Source organism: Pogona vitticeps, chromosome 1, assembly GCF_051106095.1.
Source record: "Pogona vitticeps strain Pit_001003342236 chromosome 1, PviZW2.1, whole genome shotgun sequence".
NCBI lineage: Eukaryota > Metazoa > Chordata > Lepidosauria > Squamata > Agamidae > Pogona > Pogona vitticeps.
Genome location: NC_135783.1, coordinates 229,587,241 through 229,604,879, shown reverse-complemented (window position 1 = coordinate 229,604,879; position 17,639 = coordinate 229,587,241).

The following is a 17,639-nucleotide window of genomic DNA, read 5'->3' as shown; positions in this document are numbered from 1 at the left end:
AGAAGATGGAGAATCTGTATTCTCTCTGCCAAAACAAGACCAGGAATGGGTTGTGGTACTGATCATGAACTGTAAATATCCAACGTTAAAGTGAAGGTGAAAAAGAACATTAAAAGAATTGTAGTTCATTTTATTTTATGATGTTATGTCAATGTATTATGTTGGTGTTTTATTATTATTAATTCTGTTTTGTTCTCTGCTGTACACCACACAGAGTAGCTACCAGCCAGATGGTGAAGTATAAAAGTGTAAAAACAAACAAACAAATTGGAAAGAATGCAAAAATTCAATTCCTGTAGTAAAAAGTAAAGAAAAACTTATATTTGTGATGGCAAAAAGCAAAAGTAAGAGGTGACAAAAATAGAATGTGAAGAGACTGAGAAATTGGGGAACATGGATTGGAGAACCTTTCTGGGAAAACACAGGCTTTTCTCAGTGACTGCAAAAAGCTGGTTGAAAGAAAGGAGGGGGGCAGCTTTTCCCCACAAAGCAATGAAAGCAGAACCTGGGATTTACTTGTTGGGCTAAAACTTCGAGACCACATCAGCTTCTTCCCTGGTAGTATGCGAACTGAGAATGATTCAGATGAAGCATGAGTGAAAATTGGTGGGAAAATCATCAATAATTTGGGATATGCCGTTGAAACCATCCTACTAGCAGAAAGCAACAATGACTTGAAACAACTTTTAGTGAAAGAGAAAGGATATGATGCCGAAGCAGGACTGCAGTTGAACATTAAGAAGACAAAATTATGACTATAGAAGAATTACACAACTTTAAAGTCAACAATGAAGAAATTGAAATTGTGAAAGATTTTGTATATCTTGGTTCAGTCATCAATCCAAACGGAGAGTGTAGCCAAGAAAGTAGAAGACGGAAAGGGCAGCAATGAAGGAACTAGAAAAGATAATTAAGTGTTAGGATGTGTCACTGGAGACTGAGGTCAAGAGCATTCAAATGGTTGTATTCTGATTACTATGTATGATATAAAAACTGGGGTGTGAAAAAAAACTGACAGGAAGAAAACTGATTCATTTGAAATATGGTGCTGGAGAGAACTCTGTAGATACTCAGGACCACCAGAAAGAGAAAAAAAATGTGGATCCTGGATCAAATCAAGTCTAAACTATCTCTGGAGACAAAAATGTGAAAACTGAAGCTGTCATACTTTGGACAGATTGTGATAAAGCAAGATTCACTGGAAAAGACAACTATGCTGGGAAGAGTTGAAGGCAGCAGCAGAAGACGAAGAACATTTTTTGTCACTTCCCAAAGGAAGTGACAGCCTTGAGTTTGCAAGACCTGATCAGGACAGCTGAGGACAGGACATTTTGAAGGCCACTTGTTCATAGGTTCACCATAATTTGGCAGCAACGTGATGGCATGTGACAACAACATGAAGCTAGGGACTTGTGTCTGAATTGTGCAGTGCAAGCATTTCATGTGTTGGGCTAGCATGGAGGGTTATCTGGAACAGCTTCAGCCACAAAGAGCAGATGCTGGTTAGGGAGGATCATGAGGAGAAGGAGGAAGACACCACAGAAAAGCCTTAATCTCTCCTAACCTGGCATCATTTCCCCCCCCTTTTTTTGTAAAGATGTGTGGTGTCCTTAGACAATTTTGGTGCCACACAGAACATATGAAAAGTAATACAGTACAGAGAATGGAAAGTTCCACCCACATGGCTAGATCTCCAATTAGAATCAAGGTAGCATATACGCAGTGGAATGCAGAAACAGGAACCTAAGTGCCACTTCTCTTACTGTTGCCTTGAGTATATTCCCAATTGTTATGTCTCTAAAATTAGCATATATTTGGCATGAATAATAATACAAGAATCGTCAAGCACCTTGCACGCTCAAATAACCACAGTAATGATAAATAATTGGGACAAAGATCTATATTTAAGGAAGCAGTGTTAGTTTAGAAATAAATCAGTGATGATGATATCAAAACTATAAACCCTTCATTGATAATTACAATGATACAGTACTAATATGATCACTTTTCTTTTAAAATAAAGCCTCTTTTCCGTAGATGCTGCTGACCAAATGCCTCTCCCCTAATTCTAAAGATTTCCTTCTTCTTTAGCGTTTCTGATATAACTTTTTCTTTTTAAATTAGGTGACCAAATTAAATGTAGCTCTGAAAAGAGTTTGCCCCATTGATTTATATAATGGAATCATATTTTCTGCACTATATCCATTTCCTTCTTCATGTAGCCTAACATCTAATTTACAGTCTTGACTGCCTCTCTCTATTGAGTTTGAAGAGATGTCTTTATTGAGCTGCCTGTCCACAATGACACCAGGATCAGAGAAGTTTACAACTAATTCACATCTCATCAATGTGCAAGAACGGTTTAATCTGCACATTCAAAAGTGAATTACTTTACAGGAAACAGAATTAAATGTGCCCATGCATGAGTCTAATGATCAAATTTAAAAAAACATATTTCCTAGAACTATCGAAACCAGTTTTTGCTAATTTTTATCCTCCACAAGTTCATTAATAACATCAACCAAAGGGTTTATCCCGCTGGTACTGCAATATATTGCTATTTCACATGGCAAACTGGCAATTTAGCCTTGTCTCTGTGCATGAGTCTTTATCTCTTAATTTTAATCTATGACATAATTTAAGCTCTTAGTTTAGCATTGAAAATGTTTCCTTAATAGATATTTTTGAACAATATCATCAAGCCTTAGGCAGTCTAAACAGATAATATTCATCAGCTCTCAGCAACTCACAAGAGAGAAAAAGGAATGGAGAGAGAGAGAGAGAGAGAGAGAGAGAAACTCCAAAATATAGTAAACTAGACTGGTTTCTTGATATGAATGTGATTGCAGACCATGGAATTCTGTTTCTAATAATGATTAGGTACATAGGTAAGTAGCTAATAACTATCTACATGAACTCACTATAAAAGCTATTGTGATGCTCCACCTTGATTAGAATAGTGAAGCCCCACCCATCCTGGAAAGCCAACAAAAAAAAATATGGGCTCTAGAGATGGACACAAATTGTTGGTTTGGTGGTTCATGCCAGTTCATTTTTCATCCGAACACGTGTTCAATGCTTCCCAGCCCCACCTATTCTGGCAGGCACCCACTCAAAGGCAGCGCCCCAGATCCCATGCCTTGTTTCCTCCAGGCACTGCTTCCGAGTGGGCATCCACTGGAAGAGGCAGGGTTGTGAAGTGTCAAACATCCGTTTAGATGAAAAACGAACGGATGGTTCATGCTCATCTCTAATTGGGCTCAGTGGTGGAGTTAAAGCCATACATTACTTCCTCTGTTTGGAGCAGCCTTGAAAAAGTATATGCCTATCTGTTTGTGTCAACACATTATGACCCATTATTTCTCAAAACACTGTGATTGGAGCATCCCGGGTAAAATATGCCCTGAAATTAGAAGGTGGATCTGTCAATCACACAGCCTCACCTCTTCCTTTTTTCCACTCCTGTGTTCTATATTTTCACCAAAAAATGAAAACTGAAAAAGATTCTATTTCTCCAGAGAAAGTGTTTGCCAGTCTAAAGCACAAAGTGCTAACAGGACTTCACACGGGTGCTGGTTTGACTTCTGGCATGTTTTGGAAGGAAACCTGCTTTGCCTCAGAAAACACCAGAACTGGTCTAAACAGGCATCATTTGGCCAGATGTCATCCAAATTTGGTGCATATTCTCAGGCAAAAGTACCAGAATGATTTCTGTACCAATGTCACTATGCAGATAATGGTTATAGCATAGGCATCCTTCAATCTCGAGAGACTATGGTAACATGCTCTGAATCGAGGAGTGTCCTCTCTAGAGCATGAAGCCCGGGTAAGGTAATATGGAGGATAGGCTGTTACCCAAGCAGCAGATCCCCCCTCTCCACATTGCTGAAATGGTCCAATGGAAAGGCAAGAGCCAATACAACTGGTTCCAGCAATGTCGCAGGAGTTGGCAGAACGACACATGCTGCCTTCGGGACTCCAGCTCCGGATTTTGCCTCGAGGTTAACTCCTGAAGCCTTTTCCATGAGTGGATATAGCCACAAGGCAGTGGAGGTTTGAAATCGGAGTTTTCCTTCTCCTAGATGGGCTGCCTTCCATGGCTGACGAGCCCCACCTACCCGGCTAATGGTTATATATACTACATATATAACCAACATATATATATATATATATGTTGATACTTTATTTTGTATACGGCGCCATCATCTTCAGCTGGGCATAGCTAAAAATATGTTTGACTAGGTGCCAACCTTTTGACATGTTCATCAATTTATATTTTGCTCAACAAGCAGAAGCATAAAATAATTGTCAGACAGGCTTATTCAAATTAGTTCATTGGAAAGGCAGCCATTCTCATCTTTCTTCTTCACACCTCTTCTAATGACATCTGCATGTATTTTGAGATTGCCATCCAAATGGGCACTCCGCCATAGAAGCAGCGGGCATGCTGCATACGCAGCCTCACTCACTTTTGCATGTTCCTTCCACATTTTGATCTCAATAATATCCCGAAGTCTTCTACACAGACACTGTGATATTGTACATTCTGTTGATTTTGAGAGTAGAGGGAGTCAATGAATTGGATGTAAAACAAACTCTACTCTGGTCTGTACTTCTTTAGTCTTTTATACTCCTCATTTTCTGCATTTTCTATCCTGTTTTCCCATGTTCTTCTATGTCTTCCAATTTTAATGAGGTCTTATCTTCTCTATCTCTGCTTTCTGTTTACCACCTCCTTCAGTATGGCTTCCGTTCGCACTGAATGAAACTGTCTTTGATGTGTGTGTGTGTGTGTGTGTGTGTGTGTGTGTGTGTGTGTGTGTGTGTGTGTGTGTGTGTGTGTGAGAGAGAGAGAGAGAGAGAGAGAGAGAGAGAGAGAGAGAGAGAGGGAGGGAGGGAGGGAGGGAGGGAGGGAGGGAGAGATGAAGAGAAAGAGAGAGATGAGCTACAGGATGCAGACAGTGGCCAGAATACAGTCCGGAGATATCCAAGAGGTTGAGAGCTAATGAAAGACCAAACCACCAGGAGGAAACCAAGAGTAGCCATAGGTAGAAGAAAACAATATTGTCTAGGAAAAGACTCAGCCCAGCAAGCTTTTTTTCAGCTTGTCATGCAAAAGAGACCCAAGGGTTAGCCCTCAGACTTTCCACTGGAAAACATCTTGTGGTTCACCTCATACATGGCAGGACGTGTGGGCATGTCAGTTGTTCACCTTGAGTGCTGAGCAGAAGAAGCTCAACATGTTCAGGGTATAGCTGCAGTGAGTGGCAGTTTGGGAAAAGTAGTTATGAAACACAAAAATAAACGTTCATCAGTTACTTTTAAGTATGTTTCTTTTTCAATTTGCAGTTTGATACAATTTGTTCCAAATAAAAATTGATCTAAGGTGGCTTTACGTGTATTGTAAATTGTACAAATATTGCAAACATTATAAAAACAATAAATAATACTTTTGTAGTAAAAAAAGTAGATTTTTAAATAATTTATAATCTTAGTATTTTTAGAGACAAAATACCAATGTAAAGCATATTACACACAAGGCAAACAACGAACACCAAGTGCATGTTACAAAGAAAGAGAATATTATAACAAATCCATTATATGTTGTAAAATTGATAGAGTGGTATTTTTTGATTCTGGTCATTAGTAAAAACTGTTCTGTTCTAAGGCAAAGTTTATCAAGCTGATTTTCGTCTAAAACAGCAAACCGTAGTTAATGTACACAAGCGTAACTTGAGAGGATGGCAGGATTCCTGGATAGTTTTTAAAACTCTGTGACTGGAGCTTAAAAGACAGCTTAGCTGTGGCTTTTTAGAACTTGTTGGACCTCCTTCTATCAGACCTGGCCAGCATGAATAGTGTTTAAACATCTGGAAGGCCACAGTTGTCATTCCTGTTCTAAAGGAACAACTGGAGAAAAGAACGGCAATGCATCCCTCATAGGGCCCACAAAAAAAAATGGAATTAATTGGTCTCTCTATTGGGTAATGATCTATGCATCTCACATAACCTAGTGCTTTTATTTGGTAGAAGGAGTATCAACAACTTGCAAATGGGTCGGTGTGAGAGGAAGAACCTTCCTTGTCTCCTAGTAGGAGAAGACCATTTTTGACAGCAAAAAGCAATCTGTTCATAAAACTTCACCTGGCGACAGCACTTTCCCGCCTATGTATAGATTCATCTGCCTACAATATGCGTACATTGATTCTTCTCTAGCCATGCTTATATGCATGATCAGTTGCTGCGTACAGCCAGCTGCAGCCCTCATAAGGAACTGAATTTGTTCTATAATTATCCACAGCACCGTAGGTTGCAAGCTGAGCTGTGGATTGAGTTTGAGCCACACTGCAGGGGGCACACGGGGAAGTGGCACGACCTCTCACCCAGCTCAGTGGGTTCAGCATGCAATCAGCTGAATAAAACCAAGTCCTACATCACTGCACTGCTAGAGAAGGCACTTCCCTGTTGCCTCTTCTTATGTTGATCTGTGAATGTTTCGATGCAGAAAGTGTCAGTAAAGACATTATGTGATTCATTCCTCATATTTAATAATCCAAGAAGGTGGAGAACTGAGTTTAGATAATTTACTTTCAGGTGACAACGACAAGAACCCCAACAGGATCAGGGGCAGTAACTTTCCCAAAAGCAACTTCTGCAAACTCTAGTGGAGACAAGAGTTCAAGTGGAAAGGAAATGCACCATGGCTTCATCATCTGATAATCCTGTATATAACCAGTGCAGGAATGTGATCTAATGGAGTGGAGTAGTACAAGAATGAACAACAATATGCCCCTTTGTGCAATTCATCTTAAAACTCTAAAGATAAAGTGCACTGCTTATATACTGCCCCATTGCATCGAAAAGCACTCCGGGGGGGGGGGCACTGATGGCTGTTTTGCTATGTTCTGAGAGCCCCCAACATGTCCAGTTCTGTCTACTCCCTGTAAATGTTTCAAACATTGCCCATTAGAGGGCATGAAGGACAATGCTGATAAAACAATTTATTTAAGTGAAATAATTTACTTTCCAGTTAACCCCCCACAGTAACAACTGTTACAGAGCATCATTACTTCATTGTTATTATTATTATTATTTTAAAAAAATTAATACACAAACTATCTCCTTCAGCCCTGTTTCTTGGAGTGCAGGTCTCGACCCGCTGGCTTATCTGAAAAATGGCCCTTGACTCCTTTTGAGATGACCTATGCGGTATATTTCATTAGCTACAGGTATGAAATAAAGTGGAATATCCCCTCATAGCATTGTTTAGTCAATGACTTTTCTCGTTCTGACAGAGGTGTGTCACCTCTGCGCTAGAATCTAAGATGGCCTAAAATCAGAGCAACACTCTCCCCTTCAGCTGAGTATGCTGGTGCCTTCTATCTAGATGCTCTGATAGGCAGGATGGCCTTCCCATTGTTACTGATAGCTGCTCGAGATTATCCTGTCTCTTTTGTCCACATCACTGGTGCACTGAAAATTCTTGGCACTCTGCAGTCTGGGAATCCCCCACAGTCCGCCTCTATCTGACAGAAGCACATTTACAATTCTTTGTTCCTGCAGTGCCTTCTCCACAGATTGTACTTATCCCTCTCAGGCACATTTGTCACTTCAAATCTCCTTTCCCCTGGGAGAGCGGCTTTATATTCGAACAACCTGTTTGCTTCAGCTGGGGCTGGGGGAGGGGCGGAGATGTTGTACAATGGCTAGCAAGCGCATTTTGAGGTGCTTTTTAATTTTTTCTGTCTGAATTCAAAATAATCTCCTCATGATCTTCAAAAAACATTGCTAGATAGAGCTGCACTGAAATTGAGAGGGCTCACCATTCAGTGGTACAGCACATGTTTTGGATGGAAAACATCTCAGGTTCATTCCCATTTGTCTCCAGGGAGGGCTGGGAAAAATTCCTCTCTTGAAATCCCAGAAAGGGGCTCCCAATCAGCCCAGCAGTTTTCAACACTTCATATTTTATGTCCCACCAACCACTCTATTAAAGAACTTGAGTCCCACTATGAAACTAAGGCCCGCCTATTCCAAGAAGCACATTTATAAATTTACAGACAGCTTCTTGTTATTTTTATCAATTATGTTAAGCTAGTGGACAGGGGGAGCAGGAATTTGGGAGAACCTCTGTCTTCCAAGTTATTACCAGCTGTAACTGAAAGATCACGACAAACAGTGACAGGCCACATTGGCAGGAGATGCCATCTCACACTTTCAGTTGGGCATGCAGAGTGATGGGGAGTGTTTATTTTTAATAACTACTATCAAAATACTACCTCCTATCTAGACTTCCTCTGTGCCCCACAGGTGGTAAACAGAATAAATCACTGGTTGGGTTCCACTGGTGTAGACAGAACTGGGCCAGATTAACTAATGGATTTATCAAATCTGAAGTACAACTCGGGGGGGGGGTGTTCCTGGAAATTCAGTCCAAATAAGTAACTTTCCAATTCTCTCAGGCCAACTTTATGTGGTACCCTTGGTGATAGTGTGTGGGAGAAGGATGGTGAGATCAGAAGCAGAGTAGAGGCGAAACCCAGTCACTTTGCCTCTTAATGACCCATTTCATTACTGACCAGAGAAACTACAGTTGTTGAAGGGAACTACAGTATGTTGACATTTCTGTGATGACAAGCTTAAACAGAAATAATGTGAATATTGTGCCATCACAGCATTTGTTATTGCTGCATGTAGCATGATAACTACCAAGGTAATAATCAGCTTATTGAAAATTCACAGGAGAGAGCTTGAGACAGCTTCAAATATGGGTTGGCACTGCCTTTCCTTTGATCCCCCCCCCCCTTCCATGTGGTGGCCACACAGGGTGTTCACTCATCATAAACATCAGATTGCATTTTATTGTACCAAAGTGTAGTATATAAGTACAGGCTGTTTTCACTTTGTCTGAAATTTACAGAAGCTTTTCTACATGCTGAAGGCTGTCTCCAAAATAAGTCCAGCACCCTCAATAACTTCTGTATGAAGAGTACACTAAAACTGGAGTGGATTTAGTGTGCCCACGCAAAATTGCAGTCTCCAGCCTGTCATGGATTATACCAGGGTAGTCTATGAAACAGAATAAGCCAACATTGGATTTGTTAAGTAATTTAGATATGATAGTCTTACAAGAGACGTAGCTGATGTATCTTCTCCTGGTTAATGGATTCAGATGCCACACCTTAGGAACCACCCGCCCCACAAAATAAAAGGCAGGAGAGCTAATGGAGGATTAGCATGCCTTGTTGCAATAGATCTCAAGGCATCTGTACTAGCTGTTGCCCTCTGCAATCCCTATCAAATGCCTGCCATATTTTGTTCCCCGAAATCTCTTTGTTTATATACTAACTTGCCCCAAGACTATAACCATTATGAAGGTGTGGATTACTATTAATAACTATGTAGAGCACCTTGAACTTTTATAACCTAAGGCAATATTTATCATTGCAGAAGATTTAAATGTAGGCTTAGGTATCAACAATGAAAGTTTACATGCCAGCTTTCATTGGGTATTGGACTAAGATTATGATGTATTTGGAGAAAGTTGCCAAACTTCCAAAGCATACCCTGTATTTCAAACCACCAGCAGTACAGACCAGTTGCCAGAGCCAGCTACAACAGACTTGTTCATATCCAATGTTAGGTCAAAATGTGTGCAAACACCATTGATTTGAAAGCTTTGCTCTAGTTGGGCCCTGCACTTGGAATTATGCCTCTGTGTCAGAAGGTGGAACCATCACATTAATTGAGGGGTAGAACCAAATGAGAAACAGCCATAGGTTAAAGGGATATAACAAGATTGGACCACTTGTGTCCCTCCAGATGCTGTTAGACTGTAATTCTCACTCTTATCATTGGCTCACAGACGTTTGTGGTATGCTTTGTACATATGAAATCATGAATATATATATTTTAAAATGTGAATGGCTTAAAATTCACCAGTTGAATAATAGGGTTAATGTAATTTAGTCAGTGAGCAAAGAAGTGTATGGAATGTATACATTATGAATAGTGCATCAATACTAGATGTGTATGTTTCAGAAAAAGCATACGGAAAATATGTGTACATTTCCTTGTGGGAGATGGGGGCAAAAGTCTTTGAACCTGATATGAATAAAGAATGGTATGGGAACACAAGTGGGTTTGGAGAAATGCAACAAAATTGAGAAGCATTCCACCTTTCGGCTGCTGATCCCACTGCTAATATTGCTGCAGTGCCTCAAGGCAGAAAAAATATTGGTGGGACAGAGCTTATGAAACTTGCACTCCAGGGCTCAAGTCCCAATTCATGCCCAGGCACACTTGACTGGCCTTTTTTAATTCATGCTTGGCTTTCCCTCACAGAGATGGGAATAATTGGCCACAATGGCATTGTGAAGAATGCCACAGTGTAAAGCACTCATGTGGAACAGTACACGGTTACGTACATGAAGGGAATAGCTGTGCACATGAACCAGAGAGAGCCAAGAGGTACAGGAATCCAAAACTGCACATTTCAGTACGTCAGTGGTTTGAGTGCTGCGATCTGGATGCTCATCTGCATCCCATCAGCTGTGACCATTTTGTTGGGTGCTATGTGAGCAGTTCCAGAGCCAGTGTCAGGCAATGTACATGCATCCCTCCAATCGCTGCATCCAGGCATCCAGCCAGTGCATCTGTCACGCAGCACTTTCACGCATGTGCAAACCCTGATCCAAGAGGTGGAGCTGCATGGCAGAAGTCTTTGCTGCTCTTGGTGAGGGTGAAAGAAGTTGTAAGCTGTGCACTCGAATTTTACAGGCACAGTCCTTCTCTCCTTGGGCACAGCTGCATACGGGAAGGGCTTGGTGCAAGTCTCAGTGGTGCCTTCCCCCTCTCCCCTGCTCCTCAGACACTGGGCTACAGAACTGGATAAGTACACTGACCCTTGCTTTTAAATAGAACACCCACATGAGCTTTCCCTCCAGCTGCACCTCGTGGCCTCACAGCCCTAGACTGAAAGGTTGTTGCCCAAACTCAAGGGAATGGCAGCATTTCTGAAGCAGAGCTTAGGAGCTTGAGAACTTCAATATTTGTTCCAAAGCTCCCCGAATCCTAGCATCAACAGCAATGTGAGTATCTAACAGAATTTCTTAAACAAATAAGCACATGCCTCATTTTCTTTCTGAAGGCAAAGACAAGCTCCTAATGACTATGCATCTCTCTCATGCAGCTTTTTTTTTGTGTGAACTCAGCTAAAATGTTTTTAGCTGTTGCTCAACATTCTCACATCATTTACCAAACCATTTGTGCTTGGCTTGCTGTTCCTATTTTGCTACTCAAATGCCGGGCCTACTTTGTTCTTCCACAGTTCTTCCACCTCTGTGCAAGCTCTCTTTGTTTCTTCTAATTCTAAAGTCCGTTCCCCCCCCCCCCTAATTTTCAAAGGAAATTTTACACAAACTAGAAGATTGGTCTTCTGACCTCCATTAACTGCTTCTGTTCCTTTCTATTATGAAAGATTTGTCTGCTTGTCCCTGCTGTGGTTCATTCTATGTTTTTGTCCTGAAGTTGTATGAGGAGCCAGTTTGCTTCTTAGGAAGCACAATTACAACAGTGGACAAATTTGGAATAAAAATATGATAGAAAAATTAAATGTGATTTAATCCAGGGACTAGAAGAAGGGAAGGAGCAAGTTTGACCCATTTAATACACAGGCCACATTTATTTATATTAAAAGGGATGGTGTTTTCTGTGAGGGCCAAAATATTTAAACTGGTCTTGATCTCTTAGCACAGAAGTTTTTAAAAATACATGTTGCATGAGGCAGACGGTGATGCGGAGGTAAGTTAGGGAAGCAGAACTGTCATAGGAAGTTGAACCCTTTCCTTCCAACATGCAGTCCTGAGGAAAGTACTCTTTTCTGAGGTGAGTATTTGCATTGAGAACAAATCTTCAATTGATATTGTTAGATACAAGACCAACTTTCCCTGTCACTAACTAGATTTAGAACAGATATGAGCAAAACTCTAGGAGGTGGGAATCCCCATAAAGGCAAAAAGGAAAAAAAAAGTACATATTGCCCTTCACGGATTGCTGCCTTGTCATGGCGAAGGGGTTTGAGTAATTCAGAGAAGCTATAGGCTATGCTGTGCAGAGACACCCAAGATGGACAGGTCATAGTGGAGAGTTCCGACTAAACGCAATCCACCTGGAGCAGGAACTGGCAAGCCACTCCAGTATCTTTGCCAAGAAAACTCCATGAACAGAAACAAAAGGCTAGAAGATATGACACTTGAAAATGAGCCCCTCAGCTCAGAAGGCGTCCAACATGCTACTGAGGAAGAGTGGAGGACAAGTACAAGTAGCTCCGGAGCTAATGAAGTGGTTGGGCCAAAGCCAAAAGAACGCTCAGCTGCGGACGCGCCTGGAAGTGAAAGGAAAATCTGATGCTGCAAAGAAAAATACTGCATAGGAACCTTGCATAGTAATATCTATGAACCTTGGTAAGCTGGATATGGTCAAACAGAAGATGGCGAGAATAAACATTGACATCCTGGGCGTCAGTGAACTAAAATGCACAGGAATGAGCATATTCAATTCAGACAATTATCACATCTACTATTGTGGGCAAGAATCCCGTAGAAGAAATGGAGTAGCCCTCATAATAAACAAAAAAAAAGCTGTACTGGGATACAATCTCAAAAATGATAGAATGACTGCAATACGAAACCAAGGCAGACATCACAGTAATCCAAGTTTATGCACCAATCAACAATGCTGAAGAGGCTGAAACTGACCAATTCTAGGAAAAGTTACAGTACAACACCTTATAGAACTGACACCAAAGAAAGATGTTCTTCTCATTATATGTGACTGGAATCTTAAAGTAGGGAATCAAGAGATAAAAGGAATCACAGATAGGTTTAGCCTTGTCATTCAAAACGAAGCAGGGCAAAGGCTAATAGAGTTTTGTCAAGAGAATAAGCTGGTCATCACAAACACTCTTTTCCAACAACACAAGAGGCAACTCTATACATGGAAATCACCAGATGGGCAATATCAAAATCAAATTGATTATATTCTCTGCAGCCAAAGATTGAGAAGCTCTATACGGTCAGCAAAAACAAGACCCAGAGCCGATTGCGGCTCTGATCATCAGCTTCTCATAGCAAAATTCAAGCTGAAACTGAAGAGATTAGGAAAAACCACCGGGCTAGTCAGGTATAATCTAAACCAAATCCCTTATGAATATACAGTGGAAATAAAGAACAGATTTAAGGAACGAGATTTGGTGGACAGAGTGCCTGAAGAACTTTGGATAGAGGCTTGTAACATTGTACAGGAGGCAGCAACAAAAAACATCCCAAAGAAAAGGAAATGCAAGAAAGCCAAGTGGCTGTCCAAAGAAGCCTTAGAAGTAGCAGAGAAGAGAAGGGAGAAAAAATGCAAGAGAGATAGGGAAAGTTACAGAAAATTGAATGCAGACTTCCAAAGAATAGCAAGGAGAGACAAGAGTGCCTTCTTAAATGAAGAGTGCAAAGGAATAGAGGAAAATAATAGAAAGGGAAAAACTAGAGAACTGTTCAAGAAAATTGGAGCTATTAAAGGAATATTTTGTGCAAAGATGGACATGATAAAGGACAAAAATGGTAGGGACCTAACAAAAGCAGAAGACATCAAGAAGAGGTGGCAAGAATACACAGAGGAATTATACCAGAAAGATCTGGATGTCCCAGACAACCCAGATAGTGTGTTTGCTGACCTTGAGCCAGACATCCTGGAGAGTGAAGTCAAGTGGGCCTTAGAAAGCATGGCTATCAACAAGGCCAGTGGAGGTGATGGCATTTCAGTGGAACTATTTAAAATCTTAAAAGATGACTCTGTTAAGGTGCTACACTCAATATGCCAGCACATTTGGAAAACTCAGCAGGCGCTAGAGAATTGGAAAAGATCAGTCTACATCCCAAAGAAGGGCAGTGCCAAAGAATGCTCCAACTATTGTACAATTGCACTCATTTCACATGCTAGCAAGGTTATGCTCAAAATCCTCCAAGGTAGGCTTCAGCAGTATGTGGACCGAGAACTCCCAGAAGTACAAGCTGGATTTTGAAGGGAGGAGCTAGAGACCAAATTGCTAACATGCGCTGGATTATGGAGAAAGTCAGAGAGTTCCAGTAAAACATCTACTTCTACTTTATTGACTATTGAAAAGCCTTTGACTGTGTGGACCACAACAAACTATGGCAATTCCCTAAAGAAATGGGAGTGCCTGACCACCTTATCTATCTCCTGAGAAATCTATATGTGGGACAGGAAGCAACAGTTAGAACTAGATATGGAACAACTGATTGGTTCAAAATTGGGAAGGGAGTATGACAAGGCTGTATATTGTCTCTCTGCTTATTTAACTTATATGCAGAACACATCATGCGAAAGGCAGGACTGAATGAATCCCAAGCCAGAAATTAAGATTGCCGGAAGAAATATCAACAACCTCAGATATGCAGATGATGCCACTCTGATGGCAGAAAGTGAGGAGGAATTAAAGAACCTCTTAATGAGGGTGAAGGAGGAGAGTGCCAAAAATGGTCTGAAGCTCAACATAAAAAAAAAAAAAAACTAAGATGATGGCCACTGGTCCCATCACCTCCTGGCAAACAGAAGGGGAAGATATGGAGGCAGTGACAGATTTTACTTTCTTGGGCTCCATGATCACTGCAGATGGTGACAGCTGCAACGAAATTAAAAGACGGCTGCTTCTTGGGAGGAAAGCGATGACAACCTAGACAGCATCTTAAAAAGCAGAGACAACACATTGCCGACAAAGGTCCGCATAGTCAAAGCTGTGGTTTTTCCTGCAGAGATGTTTGGAAGTGAGAGCTGGACCATAAAGAAGGCTGACTGCTTAAGAACTGATGCTTTTGAATTGTGGTGCTGGAGGAGTCTCTTGAGAACCTCCTGGACTGCTAAGAGAACAAACCTATCCATTTTGAAGGAAATTAACCCTGAGTGCTCACTGGAAGGACAGATCCTGAAGCTGAGGCTCCAATACTTTGGCCATCTTATGAGAAGAGAAGACTCCCTGGAAAAGACGGAAAAGACCCTGATGTTGGGAAAGTGTGAGGGCAAGAGGAGATGGGGACAACAGAGGATGAAATGGATGGACGGTGTCATCAAAACTTCCAACATGAATTTGACCCAACTCCCTAAGGCAGTGGAGGACAGGAGGACCTGGCGTGCTCTGGTCCATGGGGTCACTAAGAGTCAGACACAACTTAATGACTAAACAACAACAGGTATGTCACAAACAGAAAACCTCCTATGAACTTTCTTTATTATGAACACTATGATAGTGATTTATTTATACAGAATTGCCAGTGTACATGCCTCTACACAAAACAGTTAAAACAGAATAAGAAGTCTTTGCCAGAAATGTACACTGTAAAATAACAGAATAGCAAATAGGAGCAGAAAGAGGGAGTAATATTGATGCAAACTAATACAAATGCTTTACTTTGTATTAGATAGAAGTCTCATGTCATTGGAGATGTATGAATCAGTGAGTGTGGAGAAGAATATGAATAATCAAATGACCATAATAACTGATAGCTCCTGGGAGTTGTAGTGAAGAAGGAAGGAAGGAAGGAAGGAAGGAAGGAAGGAAGGAAGGAAGGAAGGAAGGAAGGAAGGAAGGAAGGAAGGAGGAAAGGAAAGGAAAGGAAAGGAAAGGAAAGGAAAGGAAAGGAAAGGAAAGGAAAGGAAAGGAAAGGAAAGGAAAGGAAAGGAAAGGAAGAAGGAATTCAAGGTTCAGTCTCTCATTTTTTTAATATTCATCCCTAGTTCAGGAGATAGTTGCAGCAAAAAAATATATCGAGGAGTCCATCCACACTTAGCATTTATTTAACTTTCTTTGCACCTCCCATGCCATTACTGCACCCTTTCGCACCTAAAAAGGTGTGGGTTAATTTTGTTCTTTTAAAATATTTACACAAGGAAGAATAAGACAAGACACTTCTGCTTGCAGCCAGGTTCATGTTGCCATATGTAAACTTTAAAATAAAAATTAAAAAATGAGCCATGATGAAAGGCTAATCCCCCCCCAAAAAACCAAAAAGGCTGAATCTATGCCACGAGGCCCCAAATATCTGAAACCAGCTGTAAGCAAATTTGTTAAGTCAACTTCTATTACAGAGCTGAAACATCTGTTAAAACCTGGTGTCACTCATAATCCACAACTTTCATTCTGTATTTACTGATCTATTTATGGGAGGGTTTTTTGTTTAATCTTTTAACTGATGTTATTATTGAGTTTTAGCTTATGTTTATTCTGATTTTCTGACTGTAACACCACCTAGAGTAGTGGACTCACCACTAGATGGGTGGGGCAAAATTTGAAATACATATAAATAAAAATTTATGTTCACCTTTTCCCCAAATCAAAAGGCCACAATAACTGAAATATTGTTTCAGCTGCATGCCTCCAGAATAGCCATGTCTGTAGGCAAAAAAATTAAAATTAAAAAAAGAAAGAAAACCCATGACCATTTACAGACTCGTTGCCTAAGCAGCTTAATGAGTGCATGGAGGATCAGACTCCTTGCTAATGAATCCCTTAGTGAGACCTAGGACCAACTCTTGACATTGTGAATGCTAGCTTAAACACAGTGGCATGCTAAACATGGCATAACCGTGTTCTATAAAGGGGGTATCAACATCAACAGGAACTTCTTTGCCAACATGATCAAGGATGAAGTCTAGACAGTTGAATGGGTACCAAGGAAGGTTCTTTGTGAACCAAATGTAGGAGAAGGTATCCTAATTTCCAGTCGGGGTTTGATTCTGGAATAAGATATGAATAGAAAAATATTGGCTGTGGTATGACCCTCAGTTTCTCAGCACAAGTCTTATTATAAATGGAGGATATTACAGATTGATTTAAATGATATATTTTTAAAAAATTAATCAGAGGCTAATAACATTCTCAATTTTTTTTTTCATTTTCATATGAACAGCTTGCTGGGGGGGCAATATGTAGCCTGTATAATAAAAATTGTAAACCGCCCGGAGAGTGCTTGTAGCGCTATGGGGTGGTATATAAGTCCAATAAAAAAATAAATAAATAAATATACAAACTTCATTATGGTCAAATACCTGCACTAAGTAATTAATACAATACAGAACAAAACAGAAATATGCAATATAGAGTATGTAGTGAAGCTCTATAATGTACAAATGCTTGTGTTGCAAGTATCCAACTGTCCAAGAAAAAACCCCAACTGTTTTAGCAGAGAACTGTGGTAAACTATGGCAACTGCACAAAATCGAGCCATTTTGTTGGTAGTCTAGGGATCCTGATCAGAAAGAAGAAACAAAGTATAAACTTGTTCCGACCTGCCTGGAAGTTTATGAAGAACAGAAAAAAAGGAATTCTTAAGAAATGTCACAATAGAAGAAGCAATATCACAGACCAATTTCCACATCCCCACTAGCACAGGGACATGTACCTTCCTGAAAGGTTATCATTGTAGAAGAGGTAACCATGTCAGTCTGTGCAAGTATTATAGGTGAAAAAAAAAAACATAACAACAACACCCTCAGAGCTACAAAAATGGCAGTATTAGGAACAACATACATACCGCAACAATATTTAACTTCTACTTAATTTTTAGTTAACATTT